The sequence below is a fragment of the Pelodiscus sinensis genome, chromosome 1, assembly GCF_052426305.1.
Source record: "Pelodiscus sinensis isolate ZL-2025 chromosome 1, ASM5242630v1, whole genome shotgun sequence".
Lineage (NCBI taxonomy): Eukaryota > Metazoa > Chordata > Testudines > Trionychidae > Pelodiscus > Pelodiscus sinensis.
The window spans coordinates 209,071,942-209,092,914 of NC_143052.1; the positions used below are offsets into that span (position 1 = coordinate 209,071,942).

At 48.7% G+C, this 20,973-nt stretch overlaps 1 pseudogene; it reads right to left on the reverse strand.

Annotated features, from left to right (window-relative positions):
* Positions 1 to 17,452: 17,452 nt before the first annotated feature.
* LOC149525697 (uncharacterized) lies at positions 17,453 to 20,758 on the reverse strand (annotated as a pseudogene).
* Between the last annotated feature and the right edge of the window lie 215 nt (positions 20,759 to 20,973).

The following is a 20,973-nucleotide window of genomic DNA, read 5'->3' on the forward strand; positions in this document are numbered from 1 at the left end:
CAACTTGTGCCATGCTGAAGCTTTGTTCCAGCTGTTTTGTAACACATCGTAAAATGTACTAACTTTCCTGGGTGGGATTTTGCTCAGAAATTCCTAATAGCCTGTGGTATAACTGTGCTTTGCCTCATAAAGGGTAATAATTACAGTAAATCTGATTTAAGCAAATATGTTTGCTTTCAAAGTGTATTATCATGGGACAATAGGCAAGGAGCTACCCATTAACATACAGTGAATCAAATGGCAAAACAACTAGAGTTAATGGATAACTGAAATTAAAATCCAATCTTTCCCAATGAGGCATTTGTTATCTTTTCAATTTTTCCAATGTACTTGCATTTTAAGTGATGGTTTATGAAGTAGAACAACTATAAACCAATGTACTGCCACACTATGCTATTTAAAATATGTAAAACATGTTTCTGAACCAACACTTATTCACACCGTAAAATATACAGGAGTCTGACCTTCCTCTGTACACATATGAGTCTCAATTCTTTGGCTATAATATGAGCATTAATCTGTTTTAGATGGGTCAAGTTAGTCCCATAAAAAAAGATAAGTCATATCAGAGTTGCTAAGGAAAGGAGCAGGACTTTACATTTGTTCTTGTAATTTGCTGATGTGGCAAATACTACATTTAGCTGAATTATAGCAGCCAAGGGTCCATAACAATATTGTCGTCAACCACGAGAGCGAGCTGGGAATAGAATAGGCATACAGAAGAGTATTGTACACTCACAGCATCCCATTCATGTGGCATATCAGGAGCCTAAGCAGGCTGCCTGGGAAAGTATACATGCACATGCACACAGAGCATCTACTGAAGTATATAATATGATTTTGAGGCACGCCATCGCAACTGTCATAGTTAGACAGTGTTTAGACTACTGCAATGTAAGTTACTTGGAATTACTCTTGAATCGCCTTGAAAACTGTAGCTAGTGCAGAATGTAGTTGCTCAGTTATTATTTCTAGAGGGAGACGATATAGAGATTATGTCAACACTTCTAATATAGGGTGTCTAGGGTAATTATCAGGGGACACTCTATAACTTATGAATTCTGATTAACAAAGTGAAATTACTGTAGAATTTTCTCTATTATGAAATGTAGAAGGCTATGACTGATGAGCCTCTAGATGACCTCTGGAGCCACTCTAGGGTCAAGCTCATGGTTGTGGGTTTGGTTCTGAGCATAATATTACGGAAGTTTCACTTCATGGAGGTAGTAATAATAATTTTATGTCGCTGAAATGGGATGCACTAACTTTATGTGGATTACAGCATTAATAATTAAGTAATTAAAAATCAAAGAAAATCCTTGTTGGGGTCTATTATGGAGGAAGCACTCAGAGGAGAACACAGCTTCCCAAATAGTCTATACTCTAAGATATAAATCCAATTCAAAGGTCACAACTATGAGCTGAAAGCCAACCAAGTCTGTGCTGCACACAAACAAGCCTTGAGTTTTGCGTGAGTGTAGGATATGCAAGCTGGTATTAAAAGCTTTTTAAAAATGCACTTAGTTCTATGGTTCAGCGCCGGACCTGTAAAATCCAACCATGACTGTGAGTTTCATAATAGTGAATCTATTTGCCATATTTCAAACTAGCATCATTTTTCTATTTCTGCTTGCATAAATAAACTCTATCCAACTTGGTTTTCCAAAGATGAATAAGTGGCTAAATATGATCAAATCAAAAAGAGAACAAAAATAGATTGAACATCACCTTAAACCAACCCCACAACATGGGGAACTGATTAGATAGGTTAAAGAGATTTGCAGAATTTCAGCAGCTGTAGCTTAAATCAAAATCCTTTGTAATCAATGGGAGGTTTTCCCCAGGAAGTTAGCAATAAATACCAAGTGTGCCATAATATACATGAAATTTGTTGGATGTCTCACTTCAATACCTAGAGGAAGACAACAAATATCCAAAAATAAAAGCCCCAGCACAGATGTTATGCTCAGGAAAGAAGACATGGATAAATGTTAAACTCTCATAGGGTATGTCTACACTACAAAGTTAGTTCGAACTAACGGATGTTAGTTCGAACTAACTTTCATAGGCGCTACACTAGCGCTCCATTAGTTTGAATTTAATCCACGAGGATTAAGCCTAGTTCGAACTTACTAGTTCGAATTAAGGGCTGTGTAGACCCTTAACTCGAACTAGTGGGAGGCTAGCCCTTCCCAGCTTACCCTGGTGGCCACTCTGGCCAACACCAGGCAAACTCTACTGCCCCCCTCCCGGCCCCGGAGCCCTTAAAGGGCCACGGGCTGGCTACACAGTTTGTGCCAGTTGCAAGGCTCCCAGCACCCGTGCTAGCACACCCAGCAGCTGACACCCCATGAGCCAGCCACCCGATGACACCCAGCCCTCCCCCTCCTCCCGGGACCAGCCTGGCGGCTCCCAGGACCCTGCCCGGGGCCGCAAGAGGCAGGCGCCCGCGTGGTCTAGTGCGGAGATCGTGGACCTCATCGAGGTTTGGAGGGAAGCCTCCAATGTCCACGATCTCTGCACTAGCCACAGGAACGCGGCAGTCTACGGCCGCATAGCTGCCAGCCTAGCCGCCAGGGGCCACCAGCGCAGCCGGGAGCAGGTGCGCTGAAAAATCAAGAACCTGCAGCAGTCCTACTCCCGGGCCTGCCTGCCAGGGTCCGGCCCGGAGGCGTGCCCCCACTTCAAGGCTCTGGACTGCCTCCTGGGGGCTCATGCCATCCCTGCCCCCAGGGACGTGATAGACCCCGGGGCAGAGGGTCCGCTCCCAGAGTCGGAGGAGGAGAAGGAGGAGGAGGAGCAGGAGGAGGGCTCCGAGAGACAGGAGCCTGCTGGCAGCCTGCCCAGAACCCGGGACCCCTGAGGCACCCCACAGAGCCGCTCGCCTGTGTCGTCCGAGGCCGGGAAGGTGTCCACCTGTGAGTACAATCGTGCTCCCCTTATGTGTACGGGGGGCTGGGACGAGAGGGAGCCCAAGGACCGTGCGACTGGGCCTTGCCCACCACGGAGCAGCAGCTGGGGATCCTACAGGGGCCCTGGCCTTGCAGAGGGGAGCTGGGTTTCACACACCTGGGCCCCTGGGGTAATTGACCGCTGTTCTTGTTTCACCACAGCCACAGCACCTGGGACTGCAGGGCGCACCACCCCGCCAGCAGCAGCCATCCGCGCCCGGGCCAGCAGGAGAGCCAGGAGTCAGGAGGAATACCAGAGGCGGCACCTCCGGTTCCAGAGCAACAGCTCCATCTCCAGGACCACTGGGTCCAGGAGGAACTGAGGCTGTGCCGGAGGAGCTTGGAGGCACTGGAGGAGCAGGGCCGTGCCCTGCGAGACCACCTCCAGAACCTGCTCAACTGCTTCCCAATTCCTCCTGCTCCCCCTGCTCCCCTTCCTGATCCCCCTGATCCCCCTCCTGCTCCCACTCCTGCTTCCTCCACACCCCCCGTCCCTCCTGCCACACCCTCCACAACCATTCCCCACCAACGCCCCCGGACCCGCAGTGTTGTCAGACAGGAGAGGCAGCCAGACCCCCACCCCTGAGCTTTCCTTTCCCTTCCTCCCTTCCCTCCCCTTCCAGCTCCCTCGTCCCAGGTTTCCCCCTCCCCTCTCCCACTCTCCTTCCTCCCTCCCCCCACCCCAGTTATGTTAAATAAAAAGAAGTTTTTGTTTGAAAAACAGGTGTCTTTATTTGACAGTAGGTAGGGAGGGGAAAGCGGAAGGGGGTAGGGTGGAAGAAGGCCCCAGTGGGGCATGCAGGGAGAGGTCAGTCCTCCTCCTCCACCAGGAAGCTCTCCCGCAGGACTTCCCGGATCCGGACAGCCCCCCGCTGGGCTTCCCGGATGGTGGCGGTGCGGGGCTGACCGTAGTGGCCAGCCATGCGGTCAGCCTCAGCCATCCAGGCTGGCAGGAAAGCCTCCCCCTTTCTCTCACATAAATCGTGGAGCACACAACATGCTGTCACCACGGGAGGGATGTTGTGCTCGGCCAGGTCCAGACGGGTGAGGAGGCATCAAAAGCGGGCTTTCAGTCGCCTGAAGGCCCCCTCCACCACGATGCAGGCCCTGGTCAGCCTTGCATTGAATGCCTGGCAGGAGGGATTGAGGTGCCCCGTGTAGGGCTTCATCAGCCAGGGCTGCAGTGGGTAGGCGGCATCCCCCACCAGGCACACGGGCATGTCCACGTCCCCGAACCCTGATGTGGCTGTCGGGGAAGAAGGTCCCGTCCTGCAGCCGCTGGCACACGGAGGAGTTGCGGTATACCCTGGTGTCGTGTGCTTTGCTGGACCAGCCCACATTAATGTCCGTGAACTGTCCCCGTTGGTCACACATGGCCTGCAGGATCACGGAGAAGTACCCCTTGCGGTTGACGTACCGGGAGACCTGGTGTTCCGGGACACGGATAGGGATGTGCGTCCCGTCGATGGCCCCCACGCAGTTGGGGAAGCCGAGGACGCTGAAGCCCCGGATGATGGCGTCCGGGTCGGCGAGGCAGACCACAGTATGGAGCAGCACCCGGTTGATGGCCTTGATCACCTGCGGAGAGAGACACAGCAAAGTGCCAATCTGTGGGGCGCCTGGGTGGCTGGGAGCATTCGTGCCCTGGCAGTGCCCCGCGCCCCACTCCCGGAAGCAACCCCCCTGGCGGCGTGTAGTACGGCCGGGACAGACCGACCCCTCCGGTGTGGGGCGCTTTCGCCTCCTCCCTCCCGCCCTTTGTCCCTGGGGCGGCCCATCCCCTCCTTGCAGCCCTCCTTCTCCCCCCCGGCGCAGTGGCCGACGAGTGCCATACCTGCATGAGCACCGCTCCGACGGTGGATCTCCCCACACCGAACTGGTTCCCAATGGATCGGTAGCTGTCCGGCGTGGAGAGCTTCCAGAGGGCAATGGCCACCTGCTTCTGGAGGGGGATGGCGGGCCTCATGCGAGTGTCCCTTCTGCGCCGAGCATGGGCGAGTCACTCGCAGAGCTCCAGGAAGGTGTCCCTCCTCATCCTGAGGTTCTGGGTCCACTGTCGGTCTTCCCAGCACTCCACGACAATGCGGTCCCACCAGTCGCTGCTGGTGTCCAGACGCCAAATGCGGTGGGGCACGCCGGTGCCGCAGCGCCACCGTAGCTCCTCCACGGATCCCAGGGCGGCCAGTTGGAGGGGAAGGGGGCTGACATGCACCAGGAGGTGCCATGCAGCCTCGAGCCATTGCTGGCAGGCTTGCAGCAGCAAGTCCAGAAAGTGCACCAGAAGGTGCCGGGTAAGCTCTGGCTCCATGTTGCCACCTGCGGCGGCGGCCCCGAAGGGAAGCACCGACACACACGGGCGCAGAGATCAACGCTTTGCTGTCCCTTGGCGAGGTTGGCAAGCAAGCAGGAAAAGCTGAGAACCGGCTGTCCGGGGGGGTCCCTTTAAGCACGAGCCTCAGACAGCAGCCACACAAAGCAACTACTGACCTGATGCCCTGCCAGAACCGGTTTCAGCTGCCGTTAAATGCGCCCCTGCGTCCAATCAGTGTGGACGCGATAGTTCGAATTAGCAAAACGCTAATTCGAACTAGTTTTTAGTTCTAGATGCGTTAGTTCGAATTAGCTTAGTTCAAATTATCTAATTCGAACTAAGTTAGTTCGAATTAGCGCTGTAGTTTAGACATACCCATATAGAAGTGATTAGTGGAGACCAGAGTTGAAACATTTTGTTGGGGAAACTTCCAGCTCTTCTGCCATGCTTCCCCAGATCGAGGATAAGAGGGTTCTTACTCCAAGACTAATAATCTGACTTCTTGCATTAATTAGCAAAAAAATAATTATATTTTAATTAATTTTAATACAGATGTAAAAACTCAAAATATTGCTTGAAAATAATGTCGTCTACTCTAATGTAAGATAATGACTTGATTATGTCATCATGAAACTACCATAAGGAACTCCATTTATTTCCCACAAATGTTTGCAAATATTATCTTGTTTTCCCTGAATATTAGTAATTTCAATTATAAACAAATACAATGGAAAACAGTAGTGCTTTAAACTCCTCTTCCAGTTTATTAGCAGCCTTGCATATTTTGCAATATATGAGCACAAAACTTTGAAATAAACCCATTTTTTCTTGAGTTTTAGATTAGTATTCATATTTTTAAAAGTCAATATCTAGCTGCCTCATAAAGAGGAGGAGAAAATGAAATTGAAACTTTAATATAGTCAAAAGTTTCAATAAAAGTAATCTAAGATATCAGATACAATTACTTCCATTGTTCCTGGGTTGATCTGATATGCAATTAGTTTACTTAAATCTGGGGTCCAACATCAGAGAGACTACCCAGATCATTGTTCTTATTGACACGTCCTTATTTTTAGCCTATGAGATATTGTGATCAGACGGAATGCTATGCTAAAGTAGCCATAAGGGAGCTGAAAGGTCTAACCTGCCACGGCTAAAGTTTTGAGGTCTGCCATCCATAATATTGGATCTATGAAAACCAGGTCTATCAACACATAAAGAAATCCCTATCTATCTATTAAGATAATGGAAGATGTCAGGCTGCTTGTCAGTGACAAATTGACACAATATCCCCACACAATATCTGCACAATATCTGCATCCTTTCTTCATGTTACAATCTACAATAGTCTCTTTTGCTTCTTTAGATGCTTTTTATACCGTACGCTAAGAAATTCAATTTCTTGTCTTCCTGGTGTGATTTTTTGCCACTATTTACACACACCTAAACACATATCAATCTGTTTTACAGACATGTTTTTTTTCATCGATAACATCTGATATATTGTTAACATTTAGACTTAAGTAGCCTGTTTCCCTGAATGTCACATAATCATTTGTGCCAATGCAAAATGCTGCTTTCTGATTTGAACATGTTTCATACTTACTTTTTACTGGTTTAAGCTGTCACAGTACCTCAGTGCATCACAGCTAAGACTATCAGAGGGTATGTCTACACTGCAGAGTTTTTCCAGAAAAAAACGGCCATTTTTCTGGAAAAACTGCACTTATGTCCACACTACAATTATGTTCTTTTGACAAAAAGTTGAAAGAACACAAGGGTTTTTCTGGCAGTGGTAAACCTCTTTCTATGAGGCATAAGCCTTTTTCCGAAAGAATTCTTTCAGAAAAAGGCATGTGTGGACGGGGAAGAGGGATTTTTTTGAAAGAAGAGGCCTCCAGGAAAAAGCACAGGTGTCCTGGTGACCACTCTGTCTATAGTAACCATAATTTAAGTGCAAGATAGTGTCCAATAAATGTGTTCAATAAAAAAGCAATCTGATTTTTTGATGCGCTTTTGCTGTGTGGATGTTCTCTTTCGAAAGGAATTTTACTGGCAGATCTCTTCCAGAAAAGCTTCTGCCGAAAGAAGCCTGCAGTCTAGACATAGCCAGAGTCAGTATAAACTGCTGAAAAATAGTGCAGACTCACCCCAAATAGGTTGCTATGCTATCATTAGATACACCAAACTTGTAACAAAAACTAAATTTCTGTTTCACTATAAGAGGTAAAAATGTAGTGTCTTTAGGCATTCGAGACTGCATTTCACCACTCAGACACTAGACTTCATGATGAATGGCTATTGAAAACTAATTTCATCAAACAAAGGGCTTTTCTCATCTTAAGAGACTAGCTACATAACTCCAAGTCAATATCTAACTCGGCTCTTGCCCAATAATCCTCTTTTGCCAGTCCTTTAGTAACTACATTTTAAAAGTTTATTAATAAGAGAAAAATAAACTGATTAATAGATCATATGCATACAATAATTGCAAAGTTCTTATCTCAGGTTTGTAGCAGTGATATTACAGACTGCTGCCTTGTAAAAACTCTAAGGTAACTTCCAAAAGATTAGAAGGTCCTCTGTCTACCATTTAATATTCTCCTTTTACTTTAGTCCACAGAATCAGAGGAGAAAAGAGGCAAAATGGAGATGATTCAAGGATCAGTTCTACCCTTTGCTTGTGTGCTTGGAAATTTACTGTTTCAGAGCAAGGTTCACAGTGAAGTTTGTAGAAAATTGCTGGCACAAGATGGAGTCCAGGGTCACATCAGCAAATCACATGTCCCTACATTACTATCTGAGGGTACGTCTACACTACAGTGCTAATTCGAACTAACTTAGTTCGAATTAGTTAATTCCAACTAAGCTAATTCGAACTAACGCATCTAGAACTAAAAAGTAGTTCGAATTAGTGTTTTGCTAATCCGAACTAGCGCGTCCACGCTGATTGGACGCAGGGGCGCATTTAAGGGTGACTGAAACCGGTTCTGGCAGGGCATCAAGTCAGTAGTTGCTTTGTGTGGCTGCTGTCTGAGGCTATCTGAGGCTCGTGCTTAAAGGGACCCCCCCGGACAGCCGGTTCTCAGCTTTTCCTGCTTGCTTGCCAACCTCGCCAAGGGACAGCAAAGCGTTGGTCTCTGAACCCGTACGTGTCGGTGCTTCCCTTCGGGGACGCCGCCGCAGGTGGCAACATGGAGCCAGAGCTCGCCCTGCACCTTCTGGTGCACTTTCTGGACTTGCTGCTGCAAGCCTGCCAGCAATGGCTCGAGGCTGCCTGGCACCACCTGGTGCACGTCAGCCCCCTGCCTCACCACCTGGCAGCCCTGGGGGCAGTGGAGGAGCCGCGGCGGCACCCTGGCACCGGCGTGCCCCGCCGCATCTGGCGTCTGGACACCAGCAGCGACTGGTGCGACCGCATCGTCCTGGAGCGCTGGGAGGACCGACAGTGGACCCAGAACTTCAGGATGAGGAGGGACACCTTCCTGGAGCTCTGCGAGTGGCTCGCCCTTGCTCTGCTCAGAAGGGACACTCGCATGAGGCCCGGCATCCCCCTCCAGAAGCGGGTGGCCATCGCCCTATGGAAGTTCTCCACGCCGGACAGCTACCGATCCGTCGGGAACCAGTTCGGTGTGGGGAGATCCACCGTCGAAGCGGTGCTCATGCAGGTATGGCACTCGTCGGCCACTGCGCCGGGGGGGAGAAGGAGGGCTGCAAGGAGGGGATGGGCTGCCCCAGGGACAAAGGGGGGAAGGGAGGAGGCGAAAGCGCCCCGCACAGGAGGGGTCGGTCTGTCCCGGCCGTACTACACGCTGCCAGGGGGGTTGCTTCCGGGAGTGGGGCGCGGGGCACTGCCAGGGCACGAATGCTCCCAGCCACCCAGGCGCCCCACAGATTGGCACTTTGCTGTGTCTCTCTCCGCAGGTGGTCAAAGCCATCAACCAGGTGCTGCTCCACAGGGTGGTCCACCTCGCCGACCCGGACGCCGTCATCCAGGGATTCGGCGCCCTCGGCTTCCCCAACTGTGGGGGGGCCATCGACGGGACGCACATTCCCATCCATGCCCCGGAACACCAGGCGTCCCGATACGTGAACCGCAAGGGGTACTTCTCCATCCTCCTGCAGGCTGTGTGTGACCACCAGGTACAGTTCACGGACATTAATGTGAGCTGGTCCGGCAAAGCACCTGACGCCTGGGTGTACTACGACTCCTCCGTGTGCCAGCGGCTGCAGAACGGTACCTTCTTACCCGACCGCCACATCAGGGCCGGGGACATGGACATGCCCGTGTGCCTGGTGGGGGATGCCGCCTACCCACTGCAGCCGTGGCTGATGAAGCCCTACACGAGGCACCTCAATCCCTCCCACCAGGCCTTCAATGCCAGGCTGACCAGGGCCCGCATCGTGGTGGAGGGGGCCTTCGGGCGACTGAAAGCCCGCTTTCGATGCCTCCTCACCCATCTGGACCTGGCCGAGCACAACATCCCTCCCGTGGTGACAGCATGTTGTGTGCTCCACAATTTATGTGAGAGAAAGGGGGAGGCTTTCCTGCCAGCCTGGATGGCTGAGGCTGACCGCATGGCTGGCCACTACGGTCAGCCCCGCACCGCCGCCATCCAGGAAGCCCAGCGGGGGGCCGTCCGGATCCGGGAAGCCCTGAGGGAGAGCTTCCTGGTGGAGGAGGAGGAGGACTGACCTCTCCCTTGCATGCCCCACTGGGGCCTTCTTCCACCCTACCCCCCTACCCTTTTCCCCTCCCTACCTACTGTCAAATAAAGACACCTGTTTTTCAAACAAAAATGTCTTTTTATTTAACATAACTGTGGTGGGGCGAGGGAGGAAGAAGAGTGGGAGAGGGGAGGGGTAAATCTGGGACGAGGGAGCTGGAAGGGGAGGGAAGGGAGGAAAGGAAAGGAAAGGTAAGGGGTGGGGGTCCGGCTGCCTCTCCTGTCTCGCAACACTGTGGGTCCAGGGGCATTGGTGGGGAATGGATGTGGAGGGTGGGGCAGGAGGGATGGGGGGTGTGGAGGAAGCAGGAGCGGGAGCAGGAGGGGGAGCAGGGAGAGCAGGAGGGAGAGCATGGGGAGCAGGAGGAATTGGGAAGCAGTCAAGCAGGCTCTTTAGGTGGCCTCGCATGTCACGGCCCTGCTCCTCCAGTGCCTCCAAGCTCCTCCGTCGCAGCCTCAGGTCCTCCTGGACCCTGTGGTCCTGGAGACGGAGCTGTTGCTCCAGGAACCGGAGGTGCCGCCTCTGGTACTCCTCCTGGTTCCTGGCTCTCCTGCTGGTCCAGGCGCGGGCGGCTGCTGCAGGTGGGGTGGTGCGCCCTGCAGTCCCAGGTGCTGCGGCTGTGGTGAAACAAGAACAGCGGTCAATTACCCCAGGGGCCCAGGTGTGTGAAACCCAGCTCCCGTCTGCAAGGCCAGGGCCCCTGCAGGATCCCCAGCTGCTGCTCTGTGGTGGGCAAGGCCCAGGTGCACGGTCCCAGGGCTCCCTCTCACCCCAGCCCCTCCGTACACATAAGGGGAGCATGATGGTACTCACAGGTGGACACCTCTCTGGCCTCGGATGACACAGGCGAGCGGCTCTGTTGGGTGCCTCCGGGGTCCCGGGCCCTGGGCAGGCTGCCGGCAGGCTCCTGTCTCTTGGAGCCCTCCTTCTCCTCCTCCTTCTCCTCCTCCGTCTCTTGGAGTGGTCCCTCTGCCCCGGGGTCTATCACGTCCCTGGGGGCAGGGACGGCATGAGCCCCCAGGAGGCGGTCCACAGCCTGGAAGTGGGGGCACACCTCCGGGTCGGCCCCTGGCAGGCAGACCCGGGGGTAGGAGTGCCACAGGTCTTTGATTTTCCAGCGCACCTGCTCCCGGCTGCGCTGGTGGCCCCTGGCGGCCAGGCTGGCAGCCATGCAGCCGTAGACTGCCGCGTTCCTGTGGCTAGTGCAGAGATCGTGGACATTGGAGGCTTCCCCCAAACCTCGATGAGGTCCACGATCTCCGCTCTAGACCATGCGGGCGCCCGCCTCTTGTGGCCCCGGGCAGTGTCCTGGGAGCCTCCAGGCTGGTCCCGGGAAGAGGGGGAGGGCTGGGTGTCATCGGGTGGCTGGCTCATGGGTGTCAGCTGCTGGGTGTGCTGGCACGGGTGCTGGCAGCCTTTTCAACTGGCACAAACTGTGTAGCCAGCCTGTGGCCCTTTAAGGGCTCTAGGGCCGGGAGGGGGGCAGTAGAGTTTGCCTGGTGTTGGCCAGAGTGGCCACCAGGGCAAGCTGGGAAGGGCTAACCTCCCACTAGTTCGAGTTAAGGGTCTACACAGCCCTTAATTCGAACTAGTAAGTTTGAACTAGGCTTAATCCTCATGGAATGAGGATTACCTAGTTCTAACTAAGCGTTCCGTTACTTCGAATTAAATTCGAACTACCGGAGCGCTAGTGTAGTGCCTATGAAAGTTAGTTTGAACTAACGTCCGTTAGTTCGAACTAACTTTGTAGTGTAGACATACCCTGACAGGGACAGCCATTATCCATATTCTGGCTATGGTGTCCACAAGAAGGTTCACTGAGTAGGATGAGCTTCTTTTGTGACCTTGTGTTAGAACAAACCGAATGCCTACACTGCATTCTTCTTTCGAGAGAGGAATACAAATACAGCCGAGGAAAATTGCAAATGAAGTGCAGATTTGAATTTCCTGCACTTCATTTGCATAATCACGTCCGGATGCTATTTTGAAATACCCTATTACTAAATAAAAAATGCTGTGTAGACGCGGTTATTTCGAAAGAAACCCCATCTTTCAAAATAACCATTAAATCTCATTTTTTAAGGAGTAAGGGTTATTTCAAAAGAAGGGGTTTCTTTTGAAATAACTGCATCTACACAGCATTTTTTATTCAAACTAGGGTATTTTGAAATTCGGCCAGACGTGATTATGCAAATGAAGTACAGGAAATTCAAATCCGCGCTTCATTTGCAATTTCGCTAGGCTGCATTTGCATTCCTCTTGAAGGAGGAATTCAGTGTAGACATACCCGTGTCTTTAATGACCTATCAGCACATTGCCATCTGGCTCTTATGTAACTTTTATTTGGTGGGTTTCACACAGGAACAAACACATTTAAGGTACAGATACATAGCCAATACAGTAATTCCTCATTTAACACGTGCCTGCTTAACACACTTTCGCGATAGCATGATTTTTTTTTTAGGGAACATTTTTGGAATTAAATGACCATCTCTGGAATAACACAATTTCCCCAGGTATCCTGTTGTCGGCTGCTGTGCAGGGGCTTCCCCCACCTCCCTGCAAAGCAGTGGAGGGTTCGCTACGCACTGCGCCGTTCCCCTCTGACTCCCCCTTGCCGGACGCCTTGCCTCCTCTCCTCCACGCCCGCTTGCAGGCCAGCGCCTGGGTTTCCCAAGCCGGCCCTTTGCTGGCGGCTGCACGGGGCTTCTCCCACCTCCCTACAAAGTGGCGGAGGGTTCGCCACTTGCCGTACCATTCCCTGGTGACCCACCCCCCTCGCCAGATGCAGTGCAGGTCCCGGCAGACCCATCACAGGGGCATGCTCCCAACCCAATCCCCCTCCCCTCTCCTTCCTTTCCCCAGAGCCAAACACCTCACCTCCCTGCTGTAACCCAGTCCCCTTTCTCCCCCAACCTTATGTCCCGGTCCCAACAGACACCACCACTTGACACGCAACCCCCACCTTTTCCATTATTTTCAATGGGAAAATTGACCCCGCATAACATGTTTTCACTTAACACGATCATTTTCTGAAACATATCTATAGTGTTAAATGAGGAATTTCTGTATTCATAACTCCAGATATGGTGATGATACATCAATTTAAACAGGATAAGCATACTTAGCAATGCATTACTTTTCCATTGACATCTTATATGATATATTTTGAACAAGATTTGTTCCAATAGTTTAACTGTAATAATATCACTGATATAAATGGCAATATTCAATCATACAGGATCACATAGGCCCAGTCACTTTGAGTTTGATTTTTCAGAAGCACTCAGCTTTGGCCAAACTGTGCTCTCACTGCCATTGACCTTCAGTCTGAGAAATAGGCCAGTGTAGAGCATTTATAAAAATCCCACCTTCCTTGTCCAATAAAACATCAGCATTTATTTTATATAATAGAAACAAGATGAAATAAAGCTGCAAGAGTACAATAGCAAATAAAGGTAAAAATTATATATTTATGACATTATTCTTAGCTCCATGACTTAATAACATGAGTAATGTGACATACAGGAAAGAATATAGAAAATCTCAACAGTAAAGGAAAATGGAATGTTTGCATCTACCTGTTAGAGTGCAAGTTCCTTGACACAATGCAAAGAGTCTTTCAAGAGGTTATCAGTTACAATTTCACTAATGTTAAGAGTCCTTTGTACTGCCAGAGTAGTTGAAAAGGGCTTTAGCAGACATGTGCTGAGCACATTGAAAGAACTAAAAATAAAAAAATACAATAATCCTGGCTTTTATATAGCACTTTTCATCTTTTAGTCTCAAAGTGCTTTAACAAGAATGTCAGTATCATTATTCCCATTTCATAGATGAGGAAATTCATATACATTTTAAAATATTAATAAGCCAGAATGCCCCCATCACTGATTCTCATAAGTGCTGATCATCCAAAACATACCACGAAGAGTTTGGTCAACCTCTTGCTTAAATGTAGATCTGACTAGGAATTCAGTGGGATTAACATGTACAATATGTCCTACTTATACTTTTAATATCTTTTCTATGGAAAATATTCCTGTCATAATTTTAACATCTCTTGTTAGTAATACTGTCCTGTTCAGAGAATGTTGTTTCTGTTCTGAATAATGAAGACAAGAACATGGGATGAAGTCAATGGCAAATTCCCATAGACTTCAGTGAAGATAGGATTTCATCAGACATAGTTTAGTAGTGTTACTGACTTTGAACATGTGTAAATAAGCCCATATATGAGCCTTTGTCTTTTGAAAGTGCTTTGCAAAATTCCAGTTCAGTCCAATTTAAGGACAGCACAACCAGTTGTAAACTTTGTTATTATACTGGATTTTAGAGATTATTAGTAGACACTCTACTTTTCCTCCTGCCTCCCAGTTAATTTACCTAAATGTCCTAAATGTATGTATTTCCATCTTATCCTCTGTCACCAACTTGAATAAGGCAGTGTAAATCTTAAAATAATCTTATGGTTTTTTTAATTGTTCATTCTGATTTATTTTTGGCCATCGTACCCCATTATGGGTCACTGAGTCCAGAATAGCAAAATAACTGTATATGATTAATCAAATTAATCAGAAATTCTCTCGCTCTCTTTTTGTTGTTGTTGTTGTTTTGTTTTTTTGTTTTTGCATAGTGTTCTGTTTAATTGCCCCCTCACACTTATCTGGAGATACAATTTTTTAGTATTTCTTGTAATGTTGTGTAAGGTCTGAAAACTAATTATTTCTTTTCCTAGGACTTTTATATATGCTAATCTTTTTTCTTGTTTGACCGAGCAGCTCTTTATCATATGGCTTTAAAGAACTGTTCTTATGTGTTCCTTTCGTTTGCATTCCCTACCTCTTTGAACGCAAATGGAAGGGGTTTCCTTCCCCCAAAACCTGGCTGCCAAGCAGGTCTAAATTGGTATGCTATAATGAAACTCCTTACGACATTTTCCTCCAAAAAATATTTACTGAACATAAATAGCAACTAATGAAATAATTCAGTTATTTTTCATTCATCTACCAGAAAAACCCAATGTGCAATTACCATTCTAGGAATACCTGTCTGTCAGTCTGAATTGCTATCATAGAATCGTAGAACCAGAGAGCTGGAAGAGACCTCAGAAGGCCATCAAGTCCAGACCCCTGGCCAATGCAGGACCAATCCCAATTAAATCAACCCAGGCAGGCATTTGTCAAGCCGAGACTTAAATACCTCTAGGGATGGAGACTCCACTACTTCCCTAGGTAACCCATTGCAGTGCTTCACCACCCTCCTAGTGAAATAGTTTTTCCTAATATCCAACCTGGACCTCTCCCACTGCAACCTGAGACCATTGTTCTTTGTTCTGCCATCCATCACTACTGTGAACAGCCTTTCTCCATCCTCTTTGGAACCTCCCTTCAGGAAGCTGAAGACTTCTATCAAATCCCCCCTCACTCTTCTATTCGGCAGACTAAATAGACCCAAATCCCTCAGCTTCTCCTCGTAGGTCATATGCTCCAGCCCCCTAATCATTTTGGTTGCCCTCTGCTGGACCCTCTCCAATGCGTGCACATCCTTCCTGTAATTGGGAGCCCAGAACTGGACACAATACTCCAGATGTGGCCTCAGCAGAGCTGAATAAAGAGGAATAATCACATCTCTGGATCTACTGGCAATGCTCCTCTTAATGCTACTTAATATGTCATTAGCCTTTTTGGCTACAAGGGCACACTGTTGACTCATATCCAGCTTCTCATTTACTGTAATCCCCACATCCTTTTCTGCAGAACTGCTACTTAGGCAATCAGTCCCCAGCCTGTAACAATTCTTGGGATTCTTCTGTCCCAAGTGCAGGACTCTACACTTGTCCTTGTTGAACCTCATCAGATTTCTTGTGGCCCTATCCTCCAATTTGACTAAGTCACTCTGGACTCTACCCCTTCCCTCCAGTGTATCTACCTCTCCCCCTAGCTTAGTGTCATCTGCAAACTTGGGATATGTCTACACTACAAAGTTAATTTGAACTAACAGACGTTCGTTTGAATTAACTTTAATAGGCACTACACAGGCAAACCGCTAGTTCGAACTTAATTCAAACTAGCGGAGGGCTTAATTCGAACTAGGGAAACCTCATTCTACGAGGACTAAGCCTAGTTCGAACTTACTAGTTCGAATTAAGGGCTGTGTAGCCACTTAATTCTAACTAGTGGGAGGCTAGCCCTCCCCAGCTTTCCCTGGTGGCCACTCTGGGCACCACCAGGGAAACTCTTCTGCCCCCCTCCCAGCCCCGGAGCCCTTAAAGGGGCACGGTCTGGCTACAGTGCCTGTGCCAGGTGCAAGCCTGCCAGCACCCAGCCAGCAGACCCTGCACCTGGCACTGCATGAGCCAGCCACCCGCTGCCACCCAGCCCTCCGCCTCTTCCCGGGACCAGGCTGGCGGCTCCCAGGACCCTGCCCGGGGCCGCAACAGGCAGGCGCCCGCCTGGTCTAGTGCGGAGATCGTGGACTTCATCCACAACCTCCTCACTAGGCACAGGAAAGTGGCCGTCTAGGGCAGGATAGCTGCCAGCCTGGCCACCCAGGAGCAGGTTGGCATGAAAATCAAGGTGGTCCAGTGAGACCCCCGATCCTGAGCCCTGAGCTTAGAACATAAAAACATAAGAACGGCCATACCGGGTCAGATCAAAGGTCCATCTAGCCCAGTAGCCTGTCTGCTGACAGCGGCCAACACCAGATACCACGGAGGGGATGGACCGAAGACAATGACCATGCCATTTGTCTCGTGCCATCCATCTCCAGCCTTCCACAAACAGAGGCCAGGGACACCATTTCCATCCCCTGGCTAATAACTCTCCATTGACCCAACCTCCATGACTTTATCTAACTTCTATTTAAACTCTGTTGTAGTTCTAGCCTTCACAGCATCCTGCAACAAGGAGTTCCACAGGTTGACTATTTGCTTTGTGAAGAAGAACTTTCTCTTATTAGTTTGAAGCCTGCTACCCATTCATTTCATTTGGTGTCCTCTCGTACTTCTATTATGGGAACTAATGAAGAACTTTTCTTATGCACCCTCTCCACACCACTCATGCTTTTATAGACCTCTATCATATCCCCCATCAGTCTCCTCTTTTGTAAGCTGAAAAGTCCCAGTGTCCTTAGCCTCTCTTCATATGGGACCTGTTCCAAACCCCTGATCATTTTAGTTGCCCTCCCCTCTCCCACCTCCTTTGCCCAGTCTCCCCAGAGGCTAATCACCCCCCTCTAACTCTTCACCCATGATAGTGGTTTTATCGGTATTAGTTATCCTCAGTTTCATCACTTTGGACTTGCCAGGGTGAATTCTGAGCCCAATGCTTCTGGCTGTCCGGTCAACAATGTCGGTCTTTTCTTGGATGTCCTGCTGATCATGCGCGAGAAGCGCCAGGTCATCTGCGAAGTCACAGTCCTCAAGCCGAGCAGTCGGTCCCCATAGCACTCCCCTTGATCTACCCTAAGTGGCTCTGCACATCACCCAGTCGATGACCACAAGGAGGATAACAGGTGAGATTACACAGCCCTGTCTGACCCCTGTCTTCACGTGAAACCAGTCACTCTGCTGTCCTTCATGTCGTACACAGCATTGATTCTCAGCATACAGGTCTTTCAGGATGTTAATGACCTTCTCAGGGAACTTGTATGCTTGTAGAATCCTCCAGAGTGAGAGGTGGTGGATGCTACCAAACACCTTCTCAAAATCGATGAAATTAATGTAGAGCAAAGAGTTCCACTCTATTGACTGCTCCACTATGGTGCGTAGGACGAAGATCTGGTCCGTGCGCAACCTTCCACTTCTGAAGCCAGCCTGTTCTTCCCTGAGGATTTTGTCAGTGCCCTTTCACATTCTCTGTAGCAGGACTCTACAGAAAATTTTTTCCCGGCACAGATAGCAGATTAATTCCTCTCCAATTACTGCAGATGGACAGATCACCTTTTTTGGGTAACTTCACAATGATGCCCTTCTTCCAGGCCTCCGGTAGAACATAAGAACATAAGAATGGCCACACTGGGTCAGACCAAAGGTCCATCTAGCCCAGTATCCCGTCTACCGACAGTGGACAGCACCAGGTACCCCAGAGAGTATCAAGCGATTTGTCTCCTGCCATCCCTCTCCAGCCTCTGACAAACAGAGGCCAAGGACACCATTTTATACCCTGGCTAATAGCCTTTTATGGACCTAACCTCCATGAATTTATCCAGCTTCTCTTTAAACTCTATTATAGTCCTAGCCTTCACAGCCTCCTCTGGCAAGGAGTTCTACAGGTTGACTACACGCTGTGTGAAGAAGAACTTCCTTTTATTAGTTTTAAACCTGCTACCCATTAATTTCATTTGGTGTCCTCTAGTTCTTCTGTTATGGGAACTAATAAATAACTTTTCTTTATCAGCCCTCTCCACACCACTCATGATTTTATAGACCTCTATCATATCCCCCTTCAGTCTCCTCTTTTCTAAACTGAAAAGTCCCAGTCGCTTTAACCTCTCCTCATATGGGACCCGTTCCAAACCCCTAATCATTTTAGTTGCACTTTTCTGAACCCTTTCCAAGACCAAAATATCTTTTTTGAGGTGAGGAGACCACATCTGTACACAGTATTCAAGATGTGGGCGTACCATAGTTTTATACAGGGGCAGTAAGATATTCTGGGTCTTATTTTCTATCCCTTTCCTAATAATTCCTAGCATCCTATTTGCCTTTTTGACCGCCGCTGCACTCTGTGTGGAAGTTTTCAGAGAACTGTCCATGATAACTCCAAGATCTCTTTCCTGATTTGTCGTAGCCAAATTAGCCCCCATCATACTGTACGAATAGTTGGGGTTATTTTTCCTGATGTGCATTACTTTACACTTATCCACATTAAATTTCATTTGCCATTTTGTTGCCCAATCGCTCAGTTTGGTGAGATCTTCTTGGAGTCCCTCACAGTCTGCTTCTGTCTTGACTATCCTAAACAGTTTGGTATCATCTGCAAACTTTACTACCTCACTGCTTACCCCTTTCTCCAGATCATTTATGAATAAGTTGAAAAGGATTGGTCCCAGGACTGACCCTTGGGGTACACCACTAGTTACCCCTCTCCAATCTGAAAATTTACCATTTATTCCTACCCTTTGTTTCCTGTCTTTTAACCGGTACCCTCTCTTCTTCCCAGACCCTGTTGAAGAGACCCCTCAGAGCTTGTGCACTTGCCTTAGGGTCTGCCTTAAGCATTTCAGCAGTGATCTGGTCTTCCCTGGGTGCTCAGTTGCCCTTCGTCTGTTTGATAGTATCTGCTGTCTCCAGCTCAATGATGTCCCCACATTCCATGTCTACTTGGAGGTTCATACTTCTAATATAAGCCTCTTCCTCTTGGTCTGGTCTGTTGAGAGTCTCCCTGAAGTGTTCCGTCCACCTGCTGAGCTGTTCTTTTGCTATCACCAGCATTTTCCCGTTCTTGTCTCTTACTACAGTAGACTTGTTGGTAAAGTCTCCTATTTTGGTGATCTTGTACACTGTCCTAGTATCACCTCTGTCTACTGCTGACTGGGTCTCCCTGGCAATATTGTCCACATACGCTTTCTTATCTCTTCATACACTTCTCTTCACGGCAATGTTTAGGTCCCTGTAGACCTGTACAGCTGTTATTTTATCTTCGTCACTGCCTGCAAGTGATCACTGTTTAATTGCCTTTCTGGTCTTAATGAGCTGCCATGTAGCATCTGAAATCCACTCCCTTCTCTGTTTCTTCTTGTACCCCAATACAATGTTGCTGGTTTCCAGGTATACCTTCTGGATCTCCTCACAGTGGATATTAATATCATCTGCTACCAGGTCTTCGAGCAGGCTGAATCTATTGGACAGCTCTAGAGTGAACTGGATCTTCACTGTTGGATGTTTTAGTCTACTGGAGTCAAAGAGCTGGCCACCAGTCTTTCTGTCTGTCCTTTTCAGCCGTTTCAGCTTGAGCTGCAGCTTGCAAAGAAGAAGATGATGATCGCTGTTGGCATATGCTCCTCTCAGTGCTTGGACATCTCTCATGGATCTTCTCCACTTCTGGTTGATAGCAGTGTGATCAATTTGGTTACAAATCCTTCTATCTGGAGATATCCAGGTCAACTTATGTATTGTCTTATGTTGAAAGACAGTGCCTCCTATCACCAGACCATTCTCCAGGCACAAATCTACAAAATGCTGTCCATTATCGTTTCTTTTGCCAACACCCTCTGGGCCCATGCAGTATACGTAGCCTTCATTAACAGAGCCGACTTTTGCATTCAGATCCCCCATTACGATCAAAACATCATGGCGAGGCGTCTTGTCTATCTGCTCTTGCAGGTTGCTATAGAATAAGTCCTTCTCCTCCTCTGTTGCTTGTTCGGTGAGTGCATAGCATTGAATAATGGTGGTTTTGGTGTAGCTGGAAAAAAATCTTGTTCTGATGATACGAGAGTTGACTGGTTCCCATCCCAGAAGGCTCTTCTTAGCCTGAATATCCATGATGATGCCAACCCCTTCTTGATGCTGTCCATCTGACCTTCCAGAGTAACAGACAGTCTCCCCTGAACCAAGTGTTAGCATCCTTGAGTCAGTCCATCTCATTTCACTAATGCCCAAAATATTGATCTTGTACCTGGACATTTCTCTCACCACCTGTGCTGTTTTCCAGGTCTCATACATGGTTCTTATGTTCCATGCTGCCACTCTCACTTGTTGCTTGGGTCTCGCTAGGGACTGTATTGGAGCAGAAGCTTCCTTTCGGCTTTCATCTCTGCTCGTCATGCTAGGTGTTGCTGCCTTGATCCTCAGCTGATCACCCCTTTGATGGCTTTTTAAAGTTTTCATTGACATTTCTGTAGCAATAGTTTTTTACGTAGTGGGTTGCTAGCCCGACTTACAACCCTCCTCCTTTCACATCCTGGACTTGGAACCAGGCAATGGCAGAGTGCTACATAGTCTTATATAAAGTGCTACATAGTCCTGTTTTTTGTTTCAGC